Source organism: Puma concolor, chromosome A1, assembly GCF_028749965.1.
Source record: "Puma concolor isolate L17-30 chromosome A1, mPumCon1.1.hap2, whole genome shotgun sequence".
In the NCBI taxonomy this organism is placed as follows: domain Eukaryota; kingdom Metazoa; phylum Chordata; class Mammalia; order Carnivora; family Felidae; genus Puma; species Puma concolor.
The window spans coordinates 140,218,373-140,244,243 of NC_141667.1; the positions used below are offsets into that span (position 1 = coordinate 140,218,373).

Here is a 25,871-nt window from a genome sequence, read left to right on the forward strand (position 1 = left end):
TAGCAGAGCCCTTCACATGCAAAACTTACAAAATTTTATTTTGACCTTATCTCTGTGAAATCCATGAAGGTGTGCCCAATGGATAACTTCGTGTTCATCTAGTCACAGAGGAGATTATTTTTTGGATTCAAAATTGAAATGCTCAGACATCTCATGGATGCCTCATAATGCCACAAAATGTGCCAACATTCGTAAACAAAATGATGCCAGTACAGTCAAGCTGATTCTCTAGGGGAAAAAATAAAAGGAGGGGATTCTGACACATGCTATGGTATGGATGAAACTTGGAGACGTTACGCGAAGTGAAATCAGCTGGTCACAAAAAGACAAGAACTGTGTGATTCTATTTCCATGTTGTACTCAGAGGAGTCAAAGTCATAGAGACAGACCATAGAAGAGTGGTTGCTGGGCGGGGGGTGTGGCAGAATGGGAGGTGGTTGTTTCATGGGTACAGAGTCTCTTCTGGGAAAGATGAGAAAGTTCTAGAGACAGATAGTGGTGATGGTTGCACAGCAGTGTGAAGGTATTAATGGCACAGAACTGTTTGCTTAAAAATGGTTAGAATGGTAAGTTTTGTGTTATGTCTATTTCGCCACAATTAAAAACAAAGGGGTACTGTTAACAAAAAGAAAAGGAAAGAAAAGTACCGGGGAAATACATGAAAAATGTAAATGACCCTTATCCTTCATATCCACTTAAAAAAAATCTCTCCAGGGGCACCTGGGTGGCTCAGTCAAGTGAGCATCTGACTCACGATTTCAGCTTAAACTCATGAGATGGATCCCTGCGCCGGGCTCTGTACTAGGGGTGGAGCCTGCTTAAGATACTCTCTCTCTCTCCCTCTGCCTTCCCCTGCTTGCTCTCTCTCTCTCTCTCTCTCTCTCTCTGTGTCTCAAAATTAAAAAAAAAAAAAAAGAAATAAAAGGAAGATCTTAAAAAAAAATCTCTCTGAAGTAATATTCATTATTTTCAGCAAAGGCAATTTTTTCTGATTCCAAAATAAGCCAATGTTTTTCATTGACAAGTGGCCTGGGGGGTGATTTCACTTTCTTTCCCCATAGGCACTGGTTAGAGGCAGGTAAACTAGAGCACTCTTTTTAGCTTAAAAAAGATATCAAGGATTTCGGAAGTATATGCCCTATCGAGCGCAACTATTTTTTTCCTTGTGCCTTACAATATTGAGTGATTTCTATTTGAAATTAAATAGCCAAGTCTTGACTCTTGCAATATTCTTTTTGATCGATCCAAAAGCAGTAGGAATGAAATATTTGTTCTTTCTACTCCTTTACAGTTAGTTTTTCTTTAATTATGGGAAACTCTTATTATAAATACACTGTGTTATCAGGCAGCATCGGCTACTGGATACTTAACTTAGCTGCCAAGTTTATTTTAGTCTTTACGGCTGGTACCTTGCAAGGACATTCCAACTACTCCCATATCCTTTTAGAGATTGGGTAAATGGTCAAACTGCAAAGGATCATTATTTATTCAATGATAAAATGGCTTCCCATGAGCAAAGATGGTACAAAGCAACAAACTGAAGATATTTAAGGTGGTGCTCATTTTTATTGGCAAAATACATAGTATCGTGAGATGAATGTTTGCTTAATCACCACTGCAAGAATGTCCTATTACTATTACTCTTTGAGATTTTAGGAAGCTGTTCTATATGCTAGATCACTTACGATGTTGGGCTAGAAATGGCCGACAGATAGGGTTCTTGCGCCGAGGATCTCGCCATTTATCAGAGGCACCTATATGAATTGTCCTTGGTTAACTTATTTTATAGAATTTTGTAGTTGGAATGGTTCAAGAGCAGTTCTGTCCCCAGCGCTGCCAGAAAATGCATCCTTTTTCATCTATCTCGATCTCTTGTAGTGTGAGGACCACACCACAAAGCCTAGTATCTATAGTAATACAACTTTATGATCCCCCTGCTGTCAAGAGCAGAACTACTATTTCAAGAGTCTCTTGCCCAAGTAAATAAATGGATTGTTTATTACAGGAATTTCCTGAAAGATCCATCAAGTCTTTAACTGAAAGCATCAACAGGCAGCTCACAATCTCAAGACTGCGTAAGCTTATGCTTCAAAATGCTTGCTGTTTCTAGGAATCTCACACTATTATATAATAATCCTTACCCAGTCCTACTCAAGTCCTGGCTTTAGAAGATGACCCTTGAACCCAGACTTCATAATTCCAGTAAATCAGAACTTACCCTTCCCTCACAGCCAAAAGATGAGACAGCAACAAGAAACCAAACTCACACGTCCATCAGTGGAAGAAGAATGGATAAACAAAGTGTGGTCGAGCCATACAATAAAATACTACGCAGCCATAAAAAAACAAAAACAAACAAACAGAAACAACAACAACAACAACAACAAAAACCAGAGTACTGATACATGCCACAGTGTGGATAAACCACAAAAATATTATGCAAAGTGAAAGAAGCCAGACGCAACAGGTTATATACTGTATGGTTTCATGCAAATGAACTATCCACAGTAGGTCAATCTATGGATAAAGAGGTTAGTAAATGGTTGCCGGGAATTTAGGATAGACGTAGGGAAACGGGAGTGACTTCTTAATAGTTACAGGATTTCCTTTGGGAGTGATGCAGATATTTTGGAATTAGATAAAGGTGATGGTTGCACAACATTGTGAGTTTCCTGAATGTACAGACCTGCCCACTTTAAAATGGTTGATTTTATGTCATGTGAATTTCACCTCAAGTAAAACAATGTTTTTAAGTCTATGGAGCTATGTTCTCTCTTACCTTGATAAGGAATAAATTGTTTTGTATTATTAACAGGTTGTTCTACCAATATTTGGGTAGCCAGCATTTGACAGCTGTAATTTAAACCAGAGCCTTGTTTGGGTTTCGAAAATAGATCACGATACCCTTGGTTGGGACCTTGAATGACTTTCAAAGCTAGAATGCAGTTTCCCTTCAGTTTACCCCCTGCTGTGAGTAAATGGTCCCCTTTTTACCAGGATGTTTTATCCTTGTGTGTCTCATCTTGCTACACTTGACTGATCTTTAAGATGTCATTCATTTCCAGGCACTCTGATTTGTAAATTCTAACCCTGTTGCATTAGTTCCACTTTTCTATAGCACAGGTTTTCCTTAGGGTGTCTCAATTCTTTAAAAAATTGCAGTGATGGGGCGCCTGGGTGGCTCAGTCGGTTAAGCGTCCGACTTCAGCTCAGGTCACGATCTCGCGGTCCGTGAGTTCCAGCCCCACGTCGGGCTCTGGGCTGATGGCTCAGAGCCTGGAGCCTGCTTCCGATTCTGTGTCTCCCTCTCTTTCTGCCCCTCCCCCGTTCATGCTCTGTCTCTCTCTGTCTCATAAATAAATAAACGTTAAAAAAATTTTTTTAAAATCGCAGTGTTCATATATATGCACTTTTTGGGTTGTTTTTGCTTGTTTGCAACCTTCGGAAAAAAACTATTCGTTTTTTAAGTTCAAGTTCTTATGTTGAAAGCATGGAGACCCTCTCAAGCTTTCCTAAATAAAGAGATCTGGCGTGAGGACCCTACTTTCAGTTGAATGGTTAGGCTCTGCTTCCCTAAGTGCCAGTGTGAGAGGTGTGAGCGTGTGGGAAACAGGCCCCATGCCTGTCTTATTTGTCCAGGTTCTTTCTGTTTTGTTTTGTTTTTCTACTCAGATATGCTTGTCCTGACTCTTATTCCATTTTTTTTCCCCTGATGGCTTTTCAATTTAATCAAAGTATAACACAGCCCGAAATGAGCAATCAGTGTGAGGGTGTGTATGCCTCACACTGCCATTTTCTCATCCATTACTTCCCACACCGCAAAATTCACTCGGATCTAAACATGTTCTAAGTCACGGATAATCCGTGTAAGTATGTGTCTGCTCTGCTCAGAGACAACTGTTTCATCCTGAAGCCCCAAATCACTAGATTTATCTTCAACAATTACGGGGCTTTGATCACCCTGGAATAGGTGGTGTCATGTGGTATGTAGCTGTCCTCTTCCAGTGCACTTCCCTTATCAGGATACATGTCTGTTGATTTGCGGGAAGCTGGCTGTTTTTCGTTCCTGACAAACCCCAGTGATTAAAATGTAGTGACAGCTGCAGTTTCCAGTGGTGGTGGATAGCGTCCATGCAGATTGCTTTTTAATGAAAGCAATATATTATCTTACCTAGAGACCCTGAAGCCTTACCTTGTTAATGTATTCTAGTTTGGCACCACATTTATCTATAAATTAGTTGCATTAAACACACTCCTTACTATTTATCCAGCCTTTAAAGAGTTTTTCTAGCGGGAGGATTTTGCCCCCTTTCTTCACCTTGAGTATTGTTATGCCCAGTGACAAACCCCAGTAATATTTTTAAAGTGTTGTTTTGAATAGAACATTCCCAGGCTGGAAAAAATGTGACTACAACTATACGCAGTAGCTTGATAATCCTTCACTGTGTTCAGCCATTAAAATAAAAGAGAGGATGGAATCCATCGGAGAACCAGCCTTGCAGCCGAATCTCTAAAACGTGGGCAATAATTCTGAAAGCAGAGTCCACCAAATAGTGGTTAAATAAACCAGAAGGAAGAAGTCAGTTTAAAATTTACACGTACACATTTAAGGTTTGATATTCTAGGAACCCTCCAATCCATAGGTAGAAAAAGAAACAGAAAATCCTGCCGTTAGTTAAAAGTCAAATAATCCCCAAACACGCAACTCTTTGTGGTCACCCTATCTCGCATAGGGTATATGTAACGGCATCAGGTCCACTGTGAGTAGTCACCTTTCGGCGGGGAGTGAATGGCATCTATTGTCCTCTTGGATGAGGACTCCACAGTGCGGGGCGAACTTCATGCTGTGGCTTTGGAAATAGTTACAACACCAAGTCCTCGTAATGACCCATGAACCGAAATTGGAAACAAACAACTATTTTGCTGAATGTGTCCTCTCTGACCTAAACCCAATATTAAACTTTTTACAGAACTATAAATCAAATCCATTAAAAACAAAAAACCCAGTGAACCAGTCTGAACTAAATCCAAACCTACATATTTTCTAAAACAACTGAACTGTAACAAAACTAAAACATCAAAATATTCTCCAACCTGAATCGATATTTCATTTGGTTCAAGTCTCTGAACCATATTTTCGATTTCAAGACAGGATTACTGTTACGTGCTAACCATCACTTTAAAAAGGAAACACAGAAGGGAAATTAATGCCATAGTTAGCACTGAGAATAAATAAGAAAACGCATGCGGTTAGATGTGTGAAATACATCCTTTTTATAAATTACTTAAGTAGACGTGCAATCATGTAAGTAGAAGCAGAGGAAAAAAATTACTGAAAAGAAACAAATGCAATAATCAGATTTGTGATCAACTGAGAAAATGCAGGAAACAACGCAGATCACATTCAGCAAGTGGCAAATTCCACGGGGGAGTGAACAGATTCCATGTATGGGGTAGAGGAAACAAGCTAGAAAATGTATATTAAGTACTGCTAACATTAACTTATACTTTAGATTCCAGGGAATTCTATTCATTCTTGTTAGCATTTTCCTTATTTACTGACTCCTTTTGTTGATTATGAATAGTAGAGAGAGAAGTAATGAATAGAAAATAATTTCAGAGTAACTTTTGGTCTCTATAAATAAGAAACTAGAAAATTCAAAAATATAGTATTTGAGTTTTTAAGTTATGCTAGCCAGGTAAAAATGTGGATGACTTTCAAAACAAATCTATGTTAAGGAAAGATTCTCCAACATCCAAACTTCTGTAAATTGTCCTTTTGTAGCATAAAAATAGGAATATGTCTCTAAAAATAACTGAAATGTATTTTCACATTACATTTAACTAGGCTCTGGCATATACGTACATAAGTATGCACACACACACACACACACACACACACACACACACACACATTTATCTAGAAAAGTCCAGCTTTTTATGAATGGCATGTAATTAGGGAAGTGATCACAGAAAAGACAGCCTGTGAATCCATGATTTTTCCAAGTTAAAGGAAACCATGGTTCCTGACAAGGATAGTAACATATTCATTCTATCTATCGCTTAGGGCTCTGATGAAAAGCTAGAAGCCTGACACGTGTTCAAAATACTTCTAAAATAATAAAATGATTCTCCATTTCTGGAAATTTCTCTTAAAGAAATAATCATTAAAAAAGGACACTTACACACAAAGATTATCTGCAATCACTATGCGGTAGAAACTATCAACTAATCACCAACCCCATTTCCTCATCTTCCAGGGCACATGGCTAATGCATATTTCCCAACCTCCCCTGTCATCAGAGTGGGCCATCTGATTAAGTCCTATCCAACGGAATGTGAAAAGAAGTGATATGTGACGTGTGTCACTTCCAGTCTCACTGGTGACTGTCTATGCTCTTGCCCTTTCCACGATGACCTTAAAAGCCACACGTTAAAGATGGCAGAGCCTTAATGTGGAAGGACATTGCACTGAACGTGACCAGAAACACTGGTTTGTACCATACCTGAGCAATGAATAAGCAGGAAATAAATACATTAAGTATGAAATCTATTGAGATTTATGTGGTATAGTTTATATGGTATAGTATCACCTTAATATGCATCTTTTTTAATAGTACCAAACAATCGGAAACAAGCTGAATCCCTAACAAAGTTGCAGTGACTATTTTGTGATCATTGATAATTTTTATTTTTTTTCTCCTGAATACATCTGGATAGTCTTCATTTTCTATCATTCGTATACATGACATTTATAACTAATACATAAAATTTATGATTTTGGATATTATAAAAATCGAATTAAATGTGTGTAGTTAGGCCGTGTATGGAATTGATGGCATCTAGAGTGATAGTTTTAACAGACGGAGAAAATATTTTTAAGCTCATAATACATTGTAAGTAGTTGGGAAGAAGAAATATTTTTTAATTTTTCTCACAGCTTAATTTGATTTCACTCAATGGAAAATTTGTGATTTTAAGTGGAAAAAAGGTTATTGGTTGACTCTTGCATACATATTGTTAAAAGGCTGTGTGTGTGTTTGTGTGTGTGTGTGTGTGTGTGTGTGTGTGTGTGTGTATGCGTGAGAGAGAGAGAGCGAGATCTAATAGAAATCAAATCAAGATGTGACCTAACAAATGACTGCGGATGACTGGATTCTTCCTACTTCTAAAAGTCATATTGAAGGAGAGCCTAACTGCTGTGGAAAATATAAAGAGTCATTTATCATTAGGTGACTAATATAAGGATACAAGGGCATACTGAATTTTCTTTTATATTCACTAACTTTTATTCTAGGTTTCAACTATGTTATTACCCCTTTTCATGATTGTCATTATCTCTATTACATGATCAGCTTTAACTCATTACTTTTATTAAAGCTACGTTCATGTTACCCTTTATTTACAGAGTATGTGGTGTCTTTTTAAAAAAAATTAATTATCTTTTTTTAATTTTTAATTTTATTTTTTAAATTTACATCCAAGTTAGCTAGCATATAGTGCAACAATGATTTCAGGAGTAGATTCCTTAATGCCACTACCCATTTAGCCCATACCCCTCCCCCACAATCCCTCTAGTAACCCTCTGTTTGTGTTCTATATTTAAGAGTCTCTTCTGTTTTGTCCTCCTCCCTGTTTTTATATTATTTTTGCTTCCCTTCCCTTGTGTTCACCTGTTCTGTGTCTTAAAGTCCTCATATGAGTGAAGCCATATGATATTTGTCTTTCTCTGACTGACTAATTTCACTTAGCATAACACCCTCTAGTTCCATCCACGTAGTTGCAAATGGCAAGATTTCATTCTTTTTGACTGCCAAGTAATACTCCATTGTATATATATACCACATCTTCTTTATCCATTCATCCATCGACGGACATTTGGGTTCTTTCCATACTTTGGCTATTGTCAATGGGCCCCTTCGAAACAGCATCCCTGTATCCCCTGGAAAAATACCTAGTAGTGCAATTGCTGGGTCGTAGGGTAGTTCTATTTTTAGTTTTTTGAGGAACCTCCATACTGTTTTCCAGAATGGCTGCACCAGTTTGCATTCCCACCAGCAGTGCAAGAGAGATGCTCTTTCTCTGCATCCTCGCCAACATATGTTGTTGCCTGAGGTGTTAATGTGAGCCATTCTGACAGGTGTGAGGTGGTATCTCATTGTGGTTTTGTGTTTCTCTGATGATGAGTGATGTTGCGCATTTTTTCATGTGTCGGTTGGCCATCTGGATGTCTTCTTTGGAGAAGTGTCTTTTCATGTCTTTTGCCCATTTGTTCCTTGGATTATTTGTGTTTTGGGTGTTGAGTTTGATAAATTCCTTACAGATTCGGGATACTAACTTTTTATCTGATATGTAATTTGCAAATATCTTCTCCCATTCTGTCAGTTGGTTTTCAAGTCTTGCTGATTGTTTCCTTTGCTGTGCAGAAGGTTTTTATTTTGATGAAGTCCCAATAGTTCATTTTTGCTTTGGTTTCCCTTGCCTCTGGAAACGTGTTGAGAAAGAAGTTGCCATGGTCAAGATCAAAGAGGTTTCTGCCTGCTTTCTCCTTGAGGATTCTGATGGCTTCCTGTCTTACATTTAGGTCTTTCATCCATTTTGAGTTAATTTTTGTGTCTGGTGTAAGAAAGTGGTCCAGGTTCATTCTTCTGCATGTCACTGTCCAGTTTTCCCAGCACCACTTGCTGAAGAAGCTGTCTTTATTCCACTGGATATTCTTTCCTGCTTTGTCAAAGATTAGTTGGCCATATATTTGTGGGTCCATTTCTGGGTTCTCTATTCTGTTGCATTGATCTGTGTGTCTGTTTTTGTGCCATAATTAATTATCTTTTTTAAGTTTCACTTATTTAAGTCATTTCTACACCTTACGCGGGGCTCTACTGCATAACCCTGAGATCAAGAGTCACATGCTCTTCCAACTGAGCCAGCCAGATGTCCCTCATATAGTATGTACTGTCTTAATTTACTTGTACCTAGCCAACTTAACCAGAATATCTATGTCGGCTTTCCACTGAAGAACCAACATTCTGATTGAAGTTTATTGCACATTGAATGCATGCAGTTAACAGGTTATATTCGAACACCTCTGCATATTTCCAGAACTACCGGTTGAGCTTCATGCTTGCTAAGGGTTGTCAGGTCTGAGATTTGATTTTTACTCTACTTACAAACTAATGAATCAGCCCATGATTATTTCATGGATGCTGGCAGAAGACATAAGACTCTTGGGTCAGGGACAAAGCACTTTTTTACCCATGGTGTAACAAGCAACAGGAACATTGGCAGATTTGCAGGAGTCCCCTTTGCTTCCAAGTCTCACCAATGTGATAGACTACACGTGCAGTTGGCTTACATTACAGCCGAGGATCACTAGAGTTGGGGAGTCTAATCTTTCTTTAAGCAAGGAGTAAGCAAGTCTGCTCTCTGTCTGGGAAGAGATGTTACCTTATCTTCCAAAGTCACTGCAAAAACAATTCTGAGTAATGATCTGAATGAAAGCGCAGTCAGAGTCATTCGATCTTGGCAAAGTTGTTTTTAAAGATTGTCCTCGAGGGGTGCCTGGGTGGCTCAGTTGGTTGAGCGTCTGACTTCGGTTCAGGTCATGATCTCACGTTGTGTGAGTTCAAGCCCCACGTTGGGCTCTGTGCTGACAGCTCAGAGCCTGGGGCCTGCTTTGGATCCTGTGTCTCCCTCTCTCTCTGCTCCTCCCCTGCTCACACACTGTCTCTCTCTCTCTCAAAAATGAATAAACAGTTAAAAAAACATTGCCCTTGAATATAGTACAAGGGAGATAGTTTTGAAATCCTGGTAAATACTGCATACAAACCTAGTTGGCTCTTGCACAGAGATTATATCACAAATTTTATGTACTTTTTAAAAATTCTTTTTTACATTTGTGTATTTTTTTTTTTGAGAGACAAAGAGAGACAGAGCATAAGCAGGGGAGGGGCAGAGAAAGAGGGAGACAAAGAATCCAAAGCAGGCCCCAGGCTCTGAGCGGTCAGCACAGAGCCCGACGTGGGGCTTGAAGTCAACACAAGGTGAGATCATGACATGAGCTGAAGTTGAACTCTCAACTGACTGAGCCCCTACATCACAAATTTTAAAAGATCTCATTGCATTTTAGAGAAACCGGAAATATAAATCACAGATCATGCATTCCGGTTTGTGAAATAAAGTCAACAAAGGATTGCAATTAGTATGTACACAAAGTAATGGCATTAAGTGAAAAGACTGGCAAAGAAATGCACATTTATGTGTGAAGTTAAAAATACATATATATTTAAGGGGTGACTGGGTGGCTCAATTGGTTGGGCGTCTGACTCTTCATTTCGCTTCAGGTCATGATTCCAGGGTCGTGGGATCGAGACCTGCTTGGGATTCTCTCTCTCTCTCTCTCTCTCTCTGCCCCTCTCCCCTGCTCACATACTCTGTCTAAAATAAAAAAATTTATATATATATGTGTGTGTGTGTATGTATATATATATATATATATATATATATATATATGTAACTCCGCGTACGTTGGAGGTACTGTGGGTTCAGTTCCAGATCATTGTAATAAAGCAAGTCAAATAAATTTCTTGTCTTCCCAGGTCACATTAAAGTCGTGTTTACACTATAGTTTATTGAATGTGCAATAGCATTATATCTAAAACAACAAAGTATATACCTTAATTTAAAAATACCTTATTGCTAAAAAGTTCTATCCTCTGACCTCTCTGTGGTCATAATCACTGATCACAGATCACCATAACAAATATAATAATAAGGAAAAACTTAGAAACATTGTGGCAATTACCAAAATGTGACATGAGACCCAAAGTGACCAAAAATGGCTCCGAGGGACTCGCGCGACAAGGAATTGCCGCAAACCACCCATATGTTAAAAAATGTAGTGTCTGTGAAGCACCATAAAACAAGCTATGTCTGTATAAGTGTTTCTGACTCAGTCAGTTGCTTTCACCCACTTTGTCAATTAATTATCGTCCCAACGATTCCACTTTTCTTCCTTTCCAAGAGTTGTTTATCATGGCCTCACGCGTGGTAAAGAACTAGGCTCTCCCTTGTATATTTCAAAGAATGTATCTAAGCTCAGAGTGTGATAGCTACGCAAGATCCAGAACCACATTACTCATTTTCCTGAGTGAAGACCATACTTCCTCTCTCTCAGAAAAAGCACACCTTTCAAGTTGTGGCAGCAATGGCAAACCTAGCTACCACATGAGCTAGTTTCCACTCTATGAATCACTCACCAGAATATGTTTGTTGATAACCAGTTTCCAGATAGGAGGTCCACGGCAAATTAAAAGGAAAAAGGGGCCTGAGTAGCCACAGCATGCATCCTAATGCAATTACTTATGAGTTGTTTTTCCAGAACTTTTCATGACTCATCAGCTGCCTCGGACTGAGCTGCTGTTTTTCCCTCGGACAGATGCTATCAAGGTTCACACCTATCCTGCATGGGGCTTGGAGCCTGGGATTGAGAACAGAGAATGTGGATGGCCCCGTGTGAAGAGCCCCAAGCTAGAGCCATCAGTATTATTGTGTTTTATGAGCATCTCAACTATGTCAAAGGGTACTGTTATTTTATAAGCCTAGAGGGCTCCTAAGGGGGCAGTAGGCCCATAAATACAGAGACCCATTCACACTAATCAAGTTCAAAGCTTTTAAAACTTAATCTGGTGTAGGACATAGAAGCTTGAAAATAGCTCACTTCAGTTCTTACTGAAAACAAATTGTGTTGAAAATGTTGCAACCCAACCTAAGTTTGACAAATTAGTGCTGTGACCTGAATTTATATTATATTCAGAGATACTAGGACATAAAGAAGCCTTCTTCGTGAGAAAAAGTTTTGGCCGTGACTTTTCCCAACAATTACAGAGTTCCACAAAACATATACAAGCAGATCCCTGAAAGCCCGGACTAGCCCATTTATCCTGGGTGCCCAGAACACCAGTTCTGGCTTTCTAAACTATTAACCTGCTGGGTCGCTCCTTTTTTCCACCTCTGTTTTGGGCTTAATTCCTGTTGCATCCAGATAATGTGATTGACAAAAATGACCTCCTGATGCAAGAGAAGCGAAAAATTTGCAGGTTTAGATTACTAGGGAAAAGAAGGAGATTATCAAAGATCTAAATAATGCAACCGATGGCAACACATCCTAGTAAATCATGCAAACCCAGCTAAATTAGATAGCACTGTCCATATACAATTACACTGTTCGGCTCCCATGACAGCCTTTAAATGTGACATGTTATTTGACATGTTTGCAATTAGAGCTTAGAAAAAAAAATCAATTTTTTTCTATTCCACTTAAAATAAAAAATGTACTGTTTTCCAATGAAACGTACCTTTTTTTAGTTCGAGACAGACCAAGAAAAAAAAAAAGTAATACCAGAACAAACATATCACAGCTGCATTATGAAGATAGACATTTAAAGTCCGATTTTATTAGATTTTATGAAAGGGCAGAACCTAGAAGTAATTACCAGCATGTTGTATTTACTTTCACATCATTATCCTTATTCACGTTGCCCCTAGACTTGAAGAGGCAGTGAGGCAGACGGTAACTGGCGGTCCTGGGTGAGCTGAAGGGGCTGTCGGGATCTGTGTCTTTCACTAGCTCAGATAGGGGGCACGTCCCTCCTTTCAGCAGCCCCAGACCCGCTACAGGCCCGGAGAAAGTTGAGTTGCCCTTTATCCCTCCCCCTTCTGCTTTCCCTCAGTGTTGGTTTCAAACCGCACTGAATAATCCATACGTGTTGGATATGGATATTCGAAGGTGAGATTCTCAACTCAATAAAATGCCTCCAATTTCTTGTTGTTCTTCCCTTCTCATCGCCCCTTTCTTCTTCTCTCATGCTCTTAAGATCTAGAACCAACATTTGATATTTTTTTCTCTTTCAGGGAGGCATTTTGACCTCCCACATACTTCACGCCATTGTTATGTATCAGAGAAATAATGGTAATGATAACAATAATAGGAGAAATAATAGTTTCAATAAACTACCATGGATTGTGTAGTTTCTATGCGCCAGGCACTGTTCTAAGTGATTTATAGGAACTGTTTCAGCTGATGTGTACAGCAAGCCTATAGTTGTTATGACCATCATCAATAAATGTATCTGCCATTATCAATAGGTTAAGCGATCCCAGCAATAAATCCAAAGTAAATCATTGTAATTCTTCTTAGTTACTTTAATGCAAATAGGGGGCTTATGATACTTAAATAAACTCTGAGATAATTTTGGATCAAAATTATTAAGCATTGTGGTAGGCAGGATAATGCCCCTTCCCCCAAGACATCCACATCCTCATTCCCAGAACCAGTGAATGTTACCTTATATGGCAAAAAGGACATTGCAAGTGTGATTAAGTTAAGACTCGTGAGATGGTGGGGGGTGGGGGGATGTGGTTCAGGGGTGGCTCAGTTGGTTAAGCATCTGACTCTTGGTTTCAGCTCAGGTCATGATCTCAGGGTTTGTGGGCTTGAGCCCCGCATTGGGTTCTGCACTGATAGTTCAGAGCCTGCATGGGAGTCTCTCTCTCTGTCTCTCTCCATCTGCCCCTTCTGAGATCTCTCTCTCTCTCTCGAAACAAATAAATAAACTTGGATAAAAAAGACTCTTGAGATAGGAAGGTTATCCCGGATAATGTGGGGACCCCCTCTCCCCCAATCACAAGAAACCTTAGAACAACTGGTGGGATTGTCAGAATGGGACAGAATGGAGGATGCTAGGCTGCTGGCTTTGAAGACAGAGGAAGAGGCCATGAGGTAAGGGACGGAGGTAACCTCTAGAAACTGTAAAAGGCAAAGGAACAGATTCTCCTCTATAGCCTCTAGAAGGAACACAACCCTGCTGACACCTTTATCTTAGCCCAGTGAAATTCATTTTGAAATTGTGAGGGCTGGAAGAGTAAGGCAATAGAAGTGTTTCTTTCAGCCACTAAGCCTGTGGTAATTTGTTACAGCAGCAATCAGATACTAATACACACAGGAACCCTGATATATTGTGTTATTATGTGGTATGAAAACATGTGGGGCCCCAGAGAAGGAGCCTCCTGGAGGAGTCAGAAAGTATCTCCAAGGGCTGGTCAGGTTACTGGGAGCACCATCCATACAAGACTGCTCTCACTTCTGACACCAACTTTAAGTTCAGGGAGTTCCTAAAACAACTCTGTTTTAATAATTCTGAAGAAGGACTCACAGAGCTCACTCAGAGATACTATACTCATCATCACGTTTTATTACAAGGAAAGGATATGGATTAAAATCAGCCAAGGGAGGAAGCACATAGGGCAGAGTGGGAGGAAGTATCCAATGCAGATATTTCATTGTTCTCTCCTTGTTGACTTGGGGACAGCCTCACTTTGCTGGCATTGACGTGTGACAATATTGGTGTGTGGTGCAAAGCAGTGCCAAACAGGGGAGCTCACCCAAGACTCAGTAGAGTTTTTGTTGGGATTCCATCATGTAGTCACAACTGATTAACTCATTGCTCACATGGTTGACCTCAGTTTCCAAGTCAACTGATGCCCCTTTACTTAAGGTATCCACTTTACCTTCTATTATCGATCTTCCTGGCCAGTCTCCACTCCAAATACCACATGGTGTGGACGGTCCCATCCTAAGTCACATTGTTAGACTGCCAGATAGAGCATTACCTAAAACCCCCAGGCAAACCAAGAACCTCTTAGCAAGCATGAAACTTACAAGAGCCCAGAGATGACCTGTGAGGACTTGAGGGAAAAGGCCAAGCCTTCTCTTTGGGCAGAACTAATTTTTTTTTTTCAATTTCAATTTCTAGAGAGAGAGGCGAGGGCAGGGGGATGAGGGAGAGAGAGAGAATCTCAAGCAGGCTCCATGCTGTCAGGGTGAACCCCAACATGGTGTTCAATTCCAAGACCGTGGGATCATGACGTCAGCTAAAATCAAGTGTCAGACACTCAACCCACTGAGCTACCCAGGCGTCTCTGGGTAAAACTAAATTCTTTATGATACACATCAAGCTTTAAAGTGTGGGGGGGATTGTTGCCACTGGAGCAAAAGAAAGGGAAAGAAGGTATAAATGCTTGTGGTATTTCTATAAAACAGCTAGTAACTGATTGTAATTTGAATACAGGGTACTGGGCCCTTGGAGATGGGAGTGGCTGGAGAAAAACCTGATTGTGAAGGCCCTGATGAGATATTAAGGACTTCTGTATCAAGAGCAAGTGCCATGTGGAAGATTTTTCAGAAAAGAAGGATCTAAATGAAGGACACTGTGTAATGTGAATAGCCATCTCCAACTTTATGTTTTATGAGTTCATGCTTTTGTGTATTGGATGTATTATTGTTATTTTCATGTTTATTTTTGAGAGAGTACAGTGGGGAGGGGTAGAGAGAGGGGGACAGAGGGTCGGAAGCAGGCTCCATGCTGACAGGCTGACAGCAGCGAGCCTGATGTGGGGCTCGAACCCACGAACTGCAAGATCATGACCTGAGCTGAAGTTGGACGCTCAACTGACTGAGCCACCCAGGTGCCCCTGTGTTGGATTTATTTTCAAGTGGCACAATTTGTATTTATAAGAAAGGGAGAAATGCCCCTTTTCTATAGGAATGCTGACAACAGAGTTGGACAATTTGCTCAGGCTAGACCAGCCAAGTTCTAGGGTGCAGGACGGAAATTCAGGCAGGGGTGGGCCAGTAGGACTGCTTCTTCTGATTTCTTATCATCATCTGTAAAATGCAGTGTAAGTTCTGGAAAATGCAGTGATGGCAGGCCTGCAACTGGACTCCTGGCCAATAGCCCCATGTGGCTAAAACTCAAAGAATGTTGCCCTAACGTTCATCATTGAGTCTTTGTTATATCGAATGTTACAATGCTGTGCTGGTCAAGACTCAGAGACAATCTGAAACTCACTGTCTTCATTCAGCCTGCTGTAATGAAATACTACAGACCGGGTGGCTTAAATAACAGATATTTTTTCTCACATTTCTAGAACCTGGGAAATTCCAGATCAAGGTGCTGGAATATTCAGGTCTCGGTGAGGGCCCTCTACCTGGCTTGCAGACAGACACCTTCTTGTGCTAACCTCACATGGCGGAGAGAAAGCTCTGGTGTCTCTTCCTCCTCCTAGAAGGGCACTAATACCATCATGGGGCCCCACTCTCATGAACTCATCTAAACCTAATTACTTCCTAAGGGCCCCATCTTGTAGCATCATCACACTGGGGTTAGGGCTTCAACCTATGGATTTTGGGAGGGACACAAACATTAGACTATAACACTCAACATCATTTTCCATATTTAGTTGAGAAGGGCCCATGGGGGCTTCCCACACAAAGGCACACTATTGTCTGTCATTCGTTTTTAACAACAGACTTGTTTCTATACAAAAGCTAACTTGAAGCTGTCTTTTTTTTTTTTTTTTAGAGAGAGAGAAAGAGAGTGCTTGTGAGCAGGGGAGGGGCAGAGAGAGAGAGAGGGAGAAAGAGAGAGAGAGAGAGAGAGAGAGAGAGAGAGAATCTTAAGCAGGTTCACTCAGTGCAGAGCCTGACTCAGGGCTCCAACCCATGACCATGACATCACGACTTGAGCCGAAATCAATCAGTCGCTCAACTGACTGAGCCACCCAGGCGCCCCATGAACGTATGTATCTTTCAATTGACAAAATTATGCCATGTTTTTCCTATAGGAAGGAAGGACTACAGGATTTCTGGGACTGAGAATGTGACTTAAATATCTCATTTATCTTTTGTGTGATCTTGTGCACACAAGCACAAGATCTTTCTAATTTTAATCTGTAAAATGGAAACAGCAATTATGTTTTGTTTTGTTTTGTTTTTTTCTTGAGGAAGCTTACTTCACAGTGTTGTGAGGACTGAGGAATACTGAGCAAGTTACAGGCAATTGTATATGTTACTTTTCATCTACAGAGCACAAAGCTACAAAACATAGCTTTCATTTTCTAGGACGTTTGTGGCCCTCCAGGAACTGTTCAAGGACCCCTCAGTTAGAAATCACTGCTTCCTGAGGAGGCTCTGGGGAAACAAAAAATTCTAAAACCTGAGGCCCATATTCTCAAAGACCTTATGATCTAGTTAAGGAGATAAGTTTCATAGATACAAAGATAACCCCAGAAGTGAGTTGTTAGATTCAGCAGATGAAAATACAAGATTTTTAGTTAAATGTGAATTTCTGATCAACAATGAATGACTTTCTTTAGATAAGTATATCCTAAACATGTTGCCTGGGACATACTTACACTGACTTGTTGATCTGAGATTCAAATTTCATGGAGTATTCCATAGTCTACTGGGCAATCCTACTCCTAAGCCAAATGTGCAAATGAACGCTCTTGGGACTCACAGGAGGGCCTATGTCTGTAGGCTCGCCGGGAGGCAGATGCTGAGACAGAGCTGGCAACACAAAGTTTAAGCCGCAGCGAGGCCTGCGAAGGGATGGTCAAGAAGCAGAGCTGGGTGGGGAAGCCGTCAGACAGTGATGCCATCCTGACGGAGTCAGGTCACCAGGCGCTCTGCACGGAATGTCCACTGGTGGAGTCCATGTTGGGTAGAAATAACGAGGTTTTTGGCACCATTGAGTTTCTCATTCTCCTCCCAGTTCCCACCCAAAGCAGCTTCCTTCTTAGCCAGTCACTGATGCCCCAAATTCTATAATTCAAAGGCCATTGTCACCCACCAGCAGAGTACTGGGTACATCCCCTACCATTTCACGTTGGTGTTCTATGGTTTCATTGAATACAATTTCAGAAAAACGTTTGAAAAGGTAGGTTAAAACTCAGGTCATGAGACAAGAACTAAAGTATGCTCTCATTCTGTTAACACGTGTATCTGAGTCCACGTTTACACGCCCGCATTCGCACACACACTCACAGAAGGGGGATGGAGAGAGAAGGAAGAAAGAGAAGGGGAGAGAGAGGAACTGTTAGGATATGCACTAAAATATTAGCGATGATTATCTGTAAGTGATAGGACCATGGGAGATGTTCCTTCTGTTTGTAGGTGATAAGTTCTAAAGTTTCTACAACGAGGTAGTGTCATCTTTGTCTCACAGAGGCCAAATCATTATGGCTTGTTTCAAAGCCACTATAACACTTCTTGGCCTTTCCTTCCCTGACCTGCAAGATTTAAGTATTTTTGTACCTGCTATATTTAAAGCATCAATGGAAGTTGCCGTAGGAAAACACGTCACCCTTGCTTCGTTCTACTGGAGAGAGTGATGGAAGCCATTTCCCGGGGTTCTGCTTCTTAGAACTCTGCACCTGATTGCAATGAGAGCAGACAAAACTGATAAATGCTGGCGGTCGCAATACAGATGATCTTTGCTTGTTTCCTCCCCTACACAAGAGGGGAAGAAACAGCAGCTTCCTATTACTATATTCTTCTGTCTTTTTAAAAAAACATTTCACCTCTTCCTCATTTTGGGGAGCAAACACATCACTTTACTAATAAAACACCTTGGCTTCCTGAAGAAAGTGTTTTTAGATCAAGGAGCTAGATGTGGAATTGAAGAGGTTGTGACAATTTTATTTATCGGGGCTATTGATGTCTGCTGGTTTTCTCGAACCATATCAACTACTGCCTTCAGCAGCATTGTAAGAAGGAAGTAAATACTCTTGAGAAGAAAAGAGAGAACTTAAGTTCTGATTTAGTTTGGATGTTTTGGAGTTACTTCTTCGATAGGGTGAATCCTGTGAGTTTGCTTTTTCCCTCACTTTAGGCAGAAAACGTAAAATAAGACAAATTAGAAAGAAAGAAGAAAGAAAATGCCTGATTCATTCATGAAGGATGTTTTCACCGGAGAGATCAGTAAAAGAAAACTGAAGATCTTTTCAAAGCTAAAAAACAATCTCCTTGCCTCCTCTTTCCCTGGAGGAGAGGGGCTAAGTCTTCCTAGGGGTCCAAAGAGAAAGTTCCCAACCTGCCTACGTCTGATCTGTATAACCTGGCTGACAACGGTTCTCGTTCCCAAAATGACAACATCCAAGTTTGGCTGTATAAGTTGGAACATATAGGCGAGCTGCCTTTCAGCTTTAAAGTTCCATATCGCATATGTTTTGCAGAGCAATCAGAAATGGAAGGTTGCCAATATCAAAGCAAGCTAATGGTTTAGCTAAATATAAAGAAGAAGTGAACGAAAATCAAGAAGGTGGCTGCCTACTCAGCCTGGGGGAGGAGACATGGGGAAGTCTTCCTGCAAGAGGGAATTCCTTGTCTGAGTCTTGGAGGGCAAGGAAGGGGGGGACGAAGGACAGCAGAAGGGGCAACTGTGCGCAAGGGCTCTGCAGCAGTGGAAGGGTCCTCAGTGACTTTGGGGACCCAGAAATGGGTTGGTATAGCTGGAGGGTAAAGACGGTCACCATGAGAGTGAGGTAGAGGAAGAGCTCATGTTGATGGCTCGACACAGTAAATTAGGGCATTTGGGGAGCCCACGAAGGGTACTGAGCTCTGATTTAGAATTCAGAAAAGGACCCTGACAGCAGCTCAGAAAACAGGTGTGAAGCTGGGGATGGGTGGAGAGGGGGAAGCCAGAACAAGGAGAGAGACAGGTGCCTAATTGGATGGCCTGAACCAAAGCCATGGGCATAAACAGAGATATGTTCTAGATCTATTTAGAATGCAAGACTGGAAGAACTGGATAACAAATTAAGTGGGTGGGAACTAGGGTTCCATGTGAGGGGGTTGGGTAGGATTCTGGATCAACGCCAAAGTTTCTGGCTCATGTGACTGAGGGATAATGGCATTACTCACTAAGGGCATGCAGATTAGGAGGGCAGGAAAGATGATGATTTGGGTTTTGGACATGCTGAGTTTTTCATATGTGGCAGATTGTATTTTCTAGAGATGGTCACATGCTCTTATTACATTTGGATTTCAATATGTCCACCGCTGAGAGACGGGGGTCTATGTTCCTTCCTTCTGAACCTGGGTGGGGACTTTGTGACTGCCACGACAAATACGAAATATGACAGAATTGATGCCATGTGATTTATAAAGCTGTATCATAAAAATTTCACGCACTCCTGTTCTGTTGCCCTCTTGGGATGCTTACTCTCAGGATGCAGGTGCCATATTGGGAGGATGTCCAAAATGGCACCAGGTGGAGACACCACATGCAGAGGCTCCGTGCAGTTTTCCCAGCAAACAGCTCCACCAAGCTTTCAACCAACAGGTCACATCAACCGCCAAACATATCCACATGATTTTAGGCCCAAACTATCAAGTTGCCTGAACCTTGAATTGTCCCCACTGAGGTCTCTGACATGGTGTATTACAGATCAGCCAGCTCTCATGTATCCCCTTTGAAATCCTGGCCCAAAGAATCTGTGAGCATAGTAAAATGGGTGTTTTTTTTGTTTTGTTTTGTTTTTTAATTTTTTTTTACGTTTATTTATTTCTGAGACAGAGAGAGACAGAGCATTAGTGGGGGAGGGACAGAGAGAGGGAGACACAGAATCGGAAGCAGGCTCCAGGCTCTGAGCTGTCAGCACAGAGCCGGATGCGGGGCTCCAACTCACAAACTGTGAGGTCATGACCTGAGCCGAAGTCGGTCGCTCAACCAACTGAGCCACCCAGGCACCCCTAAAATGGGTGTTTTAAACCACTATGTTTTGGGGTGGTTTGCTACCTAGCAAAAGTATGTGGACTAGGACACACGCAAGATATTCATGTGAATGTGCCCAGTGACGCACGTGAGATATTCACATGAATGTGCTCGTTGAAGATTTGGCTACATGTACGGGAGCTCACAGCAGAGGTCTAGGCTGGAAATGCCGAACTGGACATCACTGGCATAAAGATTATAAGTGAAAACACAGATACAAGTGGTATCCCAAACAGTGTCTTAAGTAAGAAGACAGGAAGGGAAGATCCGGAATCTAAGAGCGCCCTTGTATTTAAGGAGTATTTAGAAGAAAAGAAGCATGAGAAGAAGCTATGAATAATACCGGTCAGGGTTTAGACAGGAAAGGAGAAATAACTAGAAGTATTTCAAACAGAGACTAAAGTGCTGACAAAAGTACTAGAAAGGCTAGGCGTCTGTGACTAGCTTCCGGGTTCACTGCCATAGCTGCGGTCGGGAGTCAGAGAGCTGCAGAAACCATTGCAATCCTGGAGAACCACCTCAGCACTGAGCTGGTGATCGGTAGGGGGGCACAGAGGCTACTCTTCTCCACAGCCCACGCCTCTGTTGCCACTGTCGGTGGGGAAAGAAGAGCTTCCAACTTTCCAAATCCAATGCAATGCATCCCACTGCGTCCAGAGCACAGATTTTTACCCAGAACCCACGTGCGAAGGAAGAGAAAGAAACGTATCCCAGGCTCCTCCTACTAGAAAGCCAACAAGGGACGGGAGAGTGAATTCTTCTTACAAAAACCAACCAAACTGAGCCAGAACACAGCCCTGTGACTCTCCAAAGACATAAGGTAGCTTGAGGTGCAGAAGCGAATCCGTTTCTATAGCGAGGACTATTGGGGAGGGGAAATTGAGGGGTAGAAGGGCAGTGGCATCTGGAGTCCAACAATCCTGAGTTCACATCCCCATTCAATCATGTACTATGGGGTTCACCACCCTTCCTTCCAGGCTTCTGTTTCCCCAGTTGTCAAACAGGAAAAAAAAAAATACAAACACTGCAGTGTTGTTGGGAGAACAGAGAACAGTATGTGTTGGGTGTTGAACACAGAATGGAACAGGGAGGCAGACATAGATGGTGGCTTGTGTTATTCTTAAGGCGCTAAGTGTGGCGTGATACAATCCAGCAGCGGGAAGGTCCTTGTCCATAAGGGGGGCAGGTGCGGGGGAGGGTTCCATCTACTTGGATGAAGGGCAATACATTGGGGAAGCAGAAGCTTCCCAAGTGGCGTTTCGTGAGACTTTATCCAAGAGCCCTTGATTTAACACTGCTCCTTCAGATATCTCTAGATAAAAGATGACTTATACCCCCTTACAGAGTTAATTTCCACACATACTTTGAAGGGTGAAAGGAAGCGGCCGAAACAACAACCACAAAAGTTGCCAAGACATTAGGTTAAAGCGGCTGGTACCAAACTGGCAAGTTTCAGAGCTGACTCCATCTCTCCTTACGTGGTAAGCTTGCTCTGATCCTAGGGGGTGGCTCGCTTAGCCTAGTATATCTTGTGAATGCCACGCTGTTTCTGCTTCCACCTGCATCAGTCCCATGGCTAAGTGAGAGTCCAAAAGATGGAAGAGTCCAAATCTAGTGTGTAAGGTTGAAGAACGCTTAGCATAGTGTAGTAGAAAGATCACTGCTCGATTTTGATCCAGGTGATGCTACTTTTACGCTAGGTCACCACAGCTACATTCTGAACATCACTGAGCCTCAGGAGTCCTTACTTATAGAACAGAAAACAGGGACTCGCTACCTTGCAGGATGATCGTGGAGATAAAATGAAATCGGTAATTTGGGATGCTTGGGGGGCTCAGCCCGTGTGGGCACCAGACTCTTGATTTCAGCTCAGGCATCATCTTGTGATTGGCTTCTTGGGTTTGAGCCTCCCACTGGATCTTGTGCTAACCCTTCTCTCTCTCTCTCTCTCTCTCTCTCCCCCTCCCTTGCTCGTGCTCTCTTTCAAAATAAATAAATAAATAGACTTAAAGAAAAACAAGAAAAAAAGAAATCGGTAATTGATGGTAGCTGCCGTTTGTTGACAGGTCGGGTGATGTGTCTAAAGGCTTTGTATACATCCACTTAAATTTAATCTGCAGGGTAATTTCAGGAAGATTTGTTCCAGCTAATCTGTAGACAAGGAAACTGAAGTTTAAAGAGAGTGAGTAACTTGACCCAAATCACAGAGATCCCCTACGTATAGCAGAGTCAGGATTGGTACCCCTGCTGATGGAAGGGCCTCGCATGGGGTCTGGCATGCAGTAAGCGCTCAGGACATGGAAAAGGATATTTTTTTACTAGTCCAGCCCACCCCCTCCTTTGACAGCCCCCAAACTGATTCACAGAGACTTGCCAAGGATGAGCTTGGGCTACGGTTGTATCTTATGTCTCCTCATTCTGAGTCCAGTGCTTTTTACCTTCACCTAAGCTGTCCTCCCCGTATCAAACCCCGTTCTAGGAAGAGTGTAAGCGAAGCTTGGCCTGGCTGGAGATGCAAGGTTACATGTGCATGCCAACAGCGCTCTCTGCTGGCCAGTAAGGGAACTGCATGGGGGCCTGAAGACGGTTGATAATTACCGTAACCTTGCTGTCTCCGCAGCCCAGGACTATGTCCTCCTCCTTGCTTTTCTTCATTTTCATTTTTTTATTTTTATGGGAACCCTTGTGCCCTTATATCTTTATTTTATTTTACTAGAAATGTATCCTTGATCTTTGAAAACCCTGTGATCCTGCCCCCAAGGAGATGGACCCAATCTTAGGGGGTTCCTCTGATTGTCATCTAAGATTCTAGCAGGCTGTCGCCAACCGCCTGGCTGGCTGTTACTGACAATCGCTACCTCGGTGAGTACGCTAACCAACGTCATTAGTTTCAGGTGTGCTGGTGAATGAGGCCGTACCAGGAACACGAGCCGTGTGAAGAGAGAAGTTTACAGCGGAGAGTTTGTCTCGTCTCAGTACCGCAAAAGTCATGCGGAAGAACCAATCTGAGCATACAAGGCTACGTTTGACTCCAGCCTAGGTTTCGTACTTCTGTATCCACCAAGCTAAACAGATGTGCAGGCATATATTCTGTAATGAAAAAACCCAGAATCTTTTGGCGTCTAACTCCACAGATAAAATAGATGGTATTCAGCGACCACTGTGTATTTAATTACTAATGTTTTGAGCAAGTGCTGGTGTTTCTAAGCGATGAACACACGGATAGTCAAATCCCTGCTTTCGCTGAGAGTTTGCAGGGACATAGTAGGTTATGTGCACGGCATGGTGCCTGCCACTCAGAAAGCAATTAAACAGGAGGTGCTAGAACAGAGAAGACAAAACCAAGCCATTATCTTCCCGGGACTAGCACACACTCCCCAATCTCCTAAATTCCTTCTACAGACTGAGCGCTGGCAGGGTCTCAGAAAGAGAATCTGGCTGTTGGTCATTTCATCCCAAGCTCCAATCCCTTGCCCTCAACAGCTTTCTCCTGGCATCAGAAACAAACCTGTGATTTTAAATATCCACCCCCCCCTTCAATCCTCCTGCAATTACCAAGAGAGTTTGCTTTTCTGCCCTTGATTTTCAAATTAAAGATAATTCACCCAAACTATTCCTTGAGAGCTCTCGTCCAGAAAAGGAAGGAAGATGGGGCTCCAGGGAGGAAAGGAACTCAATTATAGCAGTGACAGAACCTGCCAATACCGGCCTGGATGCAGTTTTCTGTCTTATTTTCACGAGCAGGGACCAGGCAAAGTCCCAATGATGTATACAATTCGACAGGAGTTTCTGTTACTACTTCAAGGCTGACTGTATTTATATAATCATTTCACTGAAAGGGGTTATTAGGCTAAGAGCGCAGACTAAGACAGTCCTGGGATCACAGCCACATCCATCACCCACTCAATGGGCAGTTTTGGATAATTTAACTTCTTTGAATCCAACGCTCAAATAGTGATAATGGTAACAAGATTTCTCCCAGCAGCTCTCGCAAGGTCTGTAGAAGCAAATGTCTGGAACTGCTGGTAATTATATCTGGCAAAGTATATAAGCATTTAATATTTATTCAACAAAAATTGATTGAGTACCTACAATGTGCCAGGTGCCGATCCAAGTTCTGGGGATTCCGTGGTGAATGCATGAAATGGCCAGCATCCTGCCCTTAGAGAGCCCACAGTCTAGCTGGGGGAGACAGATGCTAAACTTGTGAGATCCATCTGGAGGGGTGCACTGTGAAGGAAAAAGAAGAGTAAAGGCTACGTGATGACCTGGGCACTTTTTGACAGAGGGAAAGCTTTTCTGGTTATTTGTTTGTTTGTTTGTTTGTTTGCTTGACAGGAAAGTCTTCTCTGGGAAAACGGCATTTGGGAAGAGGCATTAAGGGAATTGTGGAACAAGCCCTGGGGATGATAACCACAGGAGGAGTGTTCCAAAAGGATCAGCACATACCAGGCTCGGAAGCAGGTGCATACTAAGACCTGGAGTGACAGCAGGTGAGCATGGCTGGAATGAGGGGGGCAAGGCGGGGGAGTCAGCTCATGTGTATAGGCAGGATCTGCAAGGTCACGGGAAGGACCATTCAATGAATGACGATGGTTTTTGGGCCAAAGATCCAGACGAGGCCACCATAGTTTTCTTTTTCCTTGGCTTCTTCTCATTCGCCTCTTTTACACCTGGCGCAGTCATAGTAAGTATCTGCATCCAGCAGCGACCTTGAAAATTATTCTACTTCGTGACTGTCATGTGACCTCTCCTTGATCCTGGAGATCTTAAAGCCTCCCAACAGCTGGAGCTCGTGTTGTCTGGGTTAGAGACGCCTCTGAAGGAACTCTATCCCGGCATTCCTTCTGCCTTCTCTATTCAGTACCGGCATCAATATCATTATTAATATTAACTGCTTCCTAACAATAGCCTATTTTCTTGACTGCCCAGAGAAGGCGTTATAATGACACATTTGAAAACTCCAATGATTAGAGTTGAGCAAATTAACCCAGGTTGCTTGGCTCATCCAACAGGCAGGAGGGTCACACTTGCCTTTCCCAGGAACAACAACTAAAGCTATGGATTCCTTCTTTCCTTCAGTCCACAGAAGTAAATATTTTATTTTCAAACTTGAGAAATATCTCAGAGAGTGATCCTGAAAATGTAAACCTGTCTATCAAGAATGTGTTTGGTGACACAAAACAGACGGCTCAAGCTACGGGAATCATCTTATCGGAAGAGGAATCTTGTTTTGAAGGATATTTGTGTTTAATTCCT

At 41.9% G+C, this 25,871-nt stretch overlaps 1 long non-coding RNA gene across 1 annotated transcript in view; it reads right to left on the bottom strand.

The window, feature by feature from the left end:
- LOC147584520 (uncharacterized) overlaps positions 1-25,871 on the bottom strand; it is a 92,872-nt gene that overhangs the window by 30,584 nt on the left and 36,417 nt on the right. The window contains exon 3 of the long non-coding RNA XR_015250633.1: positions 24,705-24,842. This is a non-coding gene — a long non-coding RNA (uncharacterized LOC147584520). The remainder of the gene's footprint in view (positions 1-24,704; positions 24,843-25,871) is intronic.